Raw genomic sequence first — 4,986 nt, 5'->3', positions numbered from 1 at the left:
AGCCTAGATATAGTAGGGAGGGCCTTGGACCTTCCCCAAGGCAATGTGCCTTATCCTCTCTTAGGAGTGGATGCGGGGTTAGGAGGGGGAAAAGGTGGAGGGAGTGGGAGAAGGGGATGGAGTGGGAACTGGGATTGGTATGTAAAATGAAAAAAAAATATAGTTTGTTTCCTTTTAAAAAAATAAAATAAAGAAAGAAGAATAGGGAGGTGAAAGCTTTCCTAATTATACATAAAACTGGAGATTACTACCTAGAATATTGCAGTAAGGAATTGCAACACAAGCAAAGTGGTGCATCCTATACATAATCCCAGCTCTTGAGAGGTAGAGTCAAGAGAATCAGAAATTAAAGGCCAGTCTTTGTTCCAAAACGAGTTTCAGGATAAAGGTTAACCTGGGTTACACAGAACCTGTCTCAAAAAAAACAAACAAACAAACAAACAAAAAAACAGAAAAAGACAAAAAATTAACTGCAAGAAGTTAAACACTGACAAACCAAAGCATCCAATCACCCAATCAGTAATGGGCTAATTAATTGAATGGCCAGCTCTCAAAGAAAGAAATACAAATGGCCAATTTAAAGGTATTATGAGACCACTTCACCACAGTGAGAATGACAGCAATCAGAAAAAGTAAATGCCAGCAAAGGCCGGTGAGGATATGGGAGAACAGACTCTTGCTTTCTTACTCATGAAAGTGTAAGCTGGTGTACACCATGGAAATCAGCTAAAAACAATCAACCACATGACCCAGCTATCCATTCCTATGTATAAACCCTAAGACTGGATGAAGAGAGAGGGAAGAGCACAGAAAGACTTGATGGAGCAATAGCTTAAAGCAGTTCTAAAAATTCTTATAGCACTGCAGACCTACATTTTTAAAAAGTCCTTGCCAGGCAGTGGTGGCGCATGCCTTTAATCCCAGCACTCAGGAGGCAGAGGCAGATAGATCTCTGTGAGTTCAAGGCCTGCCTGGTCTACAGAGAGACTTCCAGGACAACCAGAGATACACAGAGAAACGCTGTCATGAAAAAAAATCAACAGATGCAACATAAACAGAATAATATCATTAAGAACAGAAAACAGGGTGGAGAGATGGCTCAGAGGTTAAAAGTACTGACTGCTCTTGCAGAGGACCAGGGTTTGGTTTCCAGCATCTACATGGAGGCTCACAGTGATCTGTAACTTCAGTTCCAGGGAAACCAATGCCCCCTTCTGGATTCTGCATGTACATGTTCAGGCAAAAATAAATTTTAAAAATAATAATAAACCTTTAAAAATAAGTTAATGAAATTGATTCAACAAAATTAGATGACAACATTTGCATCATTCATTGTAGCATTATTAGAAATAAAATCACAGATTTTTGTGGGTTTTGTTTTTGCTTTTTCAAGACAAGATTTCTCTGTGTAACTACCCTAGTTGTCCTGGAACTCACTCTCTAGAACAGGCTGACCCTGAACTCACAGAGATCTGCCTGCCTCTACCTCCTGAGTGCTGGGATTAAAGGCGTGTGCCACCACCACCTGGCTGTTTGTGTTTTTATGTGAAGCTCCTTATTGTATTTCGTTTGCAAAGACGAGCAAGGTCTGCTTCTTTCACTTTACTTCCCCTTCTGTTTTCAAAAGGCAGTTTCAGCAGGCTTCCTGCAGAATATGACAATGTACAGAAAAGATTGTCGATTGCCACAGTCTGATGGCTTCCAGGGTTGTATTGTTGCTGAGTTCATATTTCCTTAATGTCCAGTCTCCACTACAATTTTGTAGTCAATGTGTACATTTTAAAATTTTAAAAAACACAAAAATAAATGTATATATGTTTGGACATGTATATATTATACATATGTCTACTTGGGAAATGGTTTTTCCACTCTACCTTATTTTTAGAAGTATGCAAAGATGTAATGTATGAAAAGGGGGCACTCTGTAATTGCTGGTTAGGAAACTTTGCTGCCCTGTGTACTAATAGGCTAGAATTTCAGTAGCCAGTGACCATCCATAGCCAAGTGAGTGTGGTGGGACTTCAAGATGTGAACTGAGACAATTCACTCCAGCTGTTTGAGGAGCAGTGTTTCACAGGGGAAAAAAAGCTCACATAAGGAGTTCTTCTCTTTGAAATAAAGTAGAAAAGTTCACCTCAAAAAAAAAAAAAGTTGTATCTATTGACCTGAAGAAAGTCTGCAGTGTGTTCCTGTCAGGCACATAAATGCAGTGCCTGGGATAGAGATGGCAGTCACTAGCAGTCACTCTGTGAGTAAGCAGAAGGGTGTGTGGGATGCTAACAAGTCCCTCATTAGGCATGAGGAGGTGGTAAAACAAGAACAAAGCCAGGCACTGATGGCGCACACCTTTAATCCCAGCACTCAAGAGGCAGAGACAGGCAGATCCCTGTGAGTTTGAGGCCAGTCTGGTTTACAGAGCGAGTTCCAGGACAGACTCCAAAGTTACAGAGAAACCCTGTCTGGAAAATTCAAAAGACAAAAAAAGAATAAAACAAGAACAGAGATTATTATTAATTTAGTTTTTATATGCCTTTATTTTATTTAACAGATAATTGTGAAATTTATTTTTAAAAGAGACCATTAATAAACAATACTGAAAATATATTTGGATGATTTATAAAAAGCCATCAACCTAGAAAATAAACAGAAACACGGTGGGTCATGTGAGAGCCACTGCAGGACAGTCAGAATAGATAATAGCAGACAATAAAAGACCCTAAAGTGAGGCAAATGCAATCCTGATTCTCTTGGACCTTGCAGTGACAGCCCCCAGAGAAAAGAAAGTGGCTGAACACAAAAGCAATCAACAAACTGAGGCAGTGTCTCTAGGGGGCTCAAGGACTGTGTTCTCAGGCTCCGCAGCCTACCACACTTCTGTGATTCTATCCACCACACAGAAATGGAGGAGGATGGCTCAGCACACACAGGACTGACTGGCCAATGCAGAAGTAGAAGAAGTAAACTCTTAAAGATGTGTATTTGAGCAATGTGGAAATGGAGAAAACTGGTGTTTTCAATGAGTCTTCCCCGGCTCCGACAGTCACACGTTCAGTATAGCCAGTTCCATGGAGTAGCTAACACTGCTCAGTACTCAAGGAAAGGAGGTGATAAGGGGTGCTAACCAAGGAACCAGGGGGCATTGGATGGATTTTTATAAAATCTATAGAAAATACCTGTGTGCTTTCAGCAGGGAGAATTGTGTGACATCAAATTCAAAAGAGCAACTCCAGAGCGAAGGCAGAAAGCGCTGCATCACAGATGGGAGCCATGGTGAGGATTCTTTAAAAGAAAATTTGTGTGGATGTGAGGGTCATCGAGTGAGCACAGAGGACAGGAGAAAGGCCATTTGTTTGCCTGCTGATCTCATGGGGGGCTGCTCCTTCAATCTCAAACAGGAAGTGCAAGCTGAGAAGAAATTAAATTACCCCAGGAACACATGATGAGACTCGAGCTGATTTTGTTTTATTAAGTCCACACAACCCTGAAACACGCTGTCATCGAGAGAATCCATTCTGGACTCACACTGACCTGGATGCAAGTTCACACTCATTAGACGTTTGGTGGGCATCAGTAAGCTACATACTCATCAACTATATCATATATAGCATACAAATAATAGCATCGAGCTCCACCCTGAGATGATAAACGTACAATGCTTAGCCAACACCTGACTAAGGAGCATTTGGTAACTCATGATTTGAGAGCTGTTAGGTGTGTACACATCAGGGAAGAACACAGTCTTTACAACCTCAGGGAAGAAAAGATATAATAAATCATATTTAAAAAGCATATGTCCTAGACATGGCTTTATTAAAATTCAAATTTCCTACAAGGTAAAAGAGACCATAAACAAGATTAGAAAGCATCAGCTGGAAGGTTATATTTCTAATGTAAAAATGAAGGGTTGCTGTCTATAATACTTACAACCATCTACATACTTATGCAAGAAGAAAGACAACTGGCTAGAAAAACCGACAAAAGAAACGATGGGACTTTCCAGTCGAGAAATCCTGAATAACCAATAAATACACATAAAATGTATATTAAAACAAGATAATATTATTAATTATAGTCATAAAATATCAGTCTGATAATATAAAGTTAACAATGGTGTTTAAAAAATAAAGTTTCTAAAAAGAAGCCAAATTAGAACAATTTTACAATACTCTACTAAAAAAGAAATGTGCATATCTTTTACCACATGGAAATATGCTTTAGAGAAGGGCATGAAATTTTTACATCTCCATTTATTTAGAAGATGTATACAAATTTGTCAATATAGTATACATAGAAAAATAGCCAGAAGCACTTTTTAAATATATTTTAAAATACATATTTAGTGTGATCATAGGATATTAAACTATACACCAATTTAAAAGGGTGATAAAAATCTGCTAACCTGTATAAGCAGAATTCAGAAACACAATGTCTATATATAATAGGACTTACTTCATGCAGGTATATAAAAACACCAACTAAGAAAAGCATTACAATTCATAGCAATTATTTTAACATGAGAAAACAGGACATCTAAGGGATAAAAGATACCTTATATCTGTAATTTTTATTACCTATATTAAAAATAACTTAAAGCAAGTGGGATAAAACATTAATAATTTACAATCTTAGATCTCCTGATTCTTGTGCATATTCTTATTCTTTGTATTTTTATATGTTGGCCACTTCTAAGGTAAAAGTATAATTTTTCCAGTAAAATACAAAAAAAATTCTACTAGAGACAAGAGGACCGTCATGAGAGGGCTGTGGTGCTCCAGAGTAAGGCATGAAAAAGGACACACTCCAGTGGGGACGGGAGGCTCAGACACACGAGGTCTAATGAGAAGCCCTTGACGGCTATGTGAGTTTTGTCTTAGTACATTTAAGCTGTTGTGATAAAGTATTGCAGATTGTGTGGCTTACACAACCAGCATTTCCATCTCACCATTCTTGGGGTTGAGAAGTCCAAAATTGAGGCACCTGCTGAGG

The sequence above is a fragment of the Myodes glareolus genome, chromosome 7 (assembly GCF_982192425.1).
Source record: "Myodes glareolus chromosome 7, mMyoGla1.1, whole genome shotgun sequence".
NCBI classification, from domain to species: Eukaryota; Metazoa; Chordata; class Mammalia; order Rodentia; family Cricetidae; genus Myodes; species Myodes glareolus.
The sequence above is the reverse complement of the archived record's forward strand: the minus strand, read 5'-3'. Positions refer to the sequence as shown.